Here is a 2102-nt window from a genome sequence, read left to right on the forward strand (position 1 = left end):
AGACCTACCAGAGAATGGACTTGAGGACACGGGGAGGGGGAAGGGTAAGCTGGGACAAAGTGAGAGAGTGGCATGGACATATGTACACTATCAAACGTAAAATAGATAGCTAGTGGGAAGCAGCCGCATAGCACAGGGAGATCAGCTCGGTGCTTTGTGACCACCTAGAGGGGTAGGATAGGGAGGGTGGGAGGGGGGGAGATGCAAGAGGGAAGAGATATGGCGATATATGTATATGTATAACTGATTCACTTTGTTATAAAGCAGAAACTAACACACAACTGTAAAGCAATTATACTCCAATAAAGATTAAAAAAAAAAAAAAAAAGAATGATGCTCCTGTTTTATGCCCTTCCTAGCATTTCAGTGCTGCACATCACTTGACACGGGGTGCCAGGGCTGCTTGCGGCACTTAGGGGTATCTCATCTGGTTTAGAGGGTCTCAACCTTTTAGAACATCACAATCATCTGTATTCTGAAAAAAATACATATTGGCTGTCCCTGCTTTGTACCTCCTGGTCCGGCTCTTTGAAAGGGGGAGCCAGGAATCTATATTTTAGCCAGATTTGGCTAAAATGGGGAAAGCGAATTCTAGAATGGGGCAGTGACTTCTGCCAGGAGATTGTTAGGGAACGGTAGACAGGGACTTTCAGATCCGTGTTTCATGACCCCATGCTCGGTCATTCTCACCCCCTGATATGCCCCCGGGCTTTACAATTTTGAATTTAAGCTTTTTTTAAAAAAAAAAAAACCATCTAGAACTATAGAATTTTTCAGGGCTGGCTGGGACCTTACATCTCACCTAGCCCAAACCTTTAAAACACCCCCTCAGAGTCATCCAGCCTGTTTTGACCACTCTGAGTGAGGGGGAACTCACCACTAAACTCCTCAACCTAACACAGCTCTCCCTGGGACAAAGTCCTTTTAAGTTCTTTTACAATTTGGCTGAAAACTTTACTTCTTTTGTTTCTACCTTTTGACCCAGTTCTATACAAAAATGCCTCATTTCTCCTCTTCTTTTGGAAGATGAGGAAATGGAGGTTTCTGCAGATTTGAGGGCCATTGCTTTCGTTTGGGTTCCCCTAAAGCAGACCCTGAGCTAAGGATTCCAGTGCAAGTCATTCACGAGGGAGGTGATTCCGGAAGACACCAGTCAAGGAGGGGGGAAGCGAGGCGGGGAAGGGAGGGTGCCAACGTGGGGCAGGTGGTCAGCAGGTTACGGCCACAGGCAGCTGAAGCTCGGTTCTACTGGGGGATTCTGGGAGCGGGTGCAGAATAAGCCTGAGTTGGCCCAACTGCGGGGTGAGGAAGCGGGGATGTTCTCTGCATGTCTTTGCTTAAGGGCTCTGTCCCACACTCCACTCCCAGCTCGTCCTATGAGCAAGCTGAGAGCGCTCTGTGATCAGAGAAAATGCCCTCTGGCAGAGTTGCAGGTGTCCCCAGTGAGGAGTCTTTGGCTCACAGATGTTGAATGGTGAGGGGGTATAGGCGGGGCCCCAATGGCGCCTGCTATGACCATTACAGTGTTTGCCCCCTGAATGTCCTCTTCTCTACACTAAACTCCCCTATGCCTTCAATTTGCCCCACACCATGCTATGTGAAGGCCACCTTCACACACCAGTTTCTATTTTAATGAACAGCTACTGTGTGCTGGGGACCCAAATATTTCATAAATGGAACACAATAAACACTAACCATAAGGGGTTGATAAATCATTGATAAATTGGACAGTATTCAGATTTGGAACTTTTATTCATTATAAGACACCAATAAGAGAGTGAAAAAGCAATCTACAAGGGGGGAGATTTTTGCAATACATCTGTACTGGGTTGAACAGTGTCCCCCTCAAAATTCACGTCAACCCAGAACTTCAGAATGTGACCTTATTTGGAAAATAGGGTCTTTGCAGTTGTAATTAGTTAAGAGGCGATCATGTTGGATTAGAGTGGGCTCTTGTGATATTGTTTTCTTTTTTTTATTGGAGTATAGTTGCTTTACAATGTTGTGTTAGTTTCTGCTGTGCAATGAAGTGAATCAGCTATATGTATACCTATATCCCCTCCCTCTTGGAACCCCCCCCCCCCCCCCCCCCCCCCCCCCCC

Source organism: Physeter macrocephalus, chromosome 14 (genome assembly GCF_002837175.3).
Source record: "Physeter macrocephalus isolate SW-GA chromosome 14, ASM283717v5, whole genome shotgun sequence".
NCBI lineage: Eukaryota > Metazoa > Chordata > Mammalia > Artiodactyla > Physeteridae > Physeter > Physeter macrocephalus.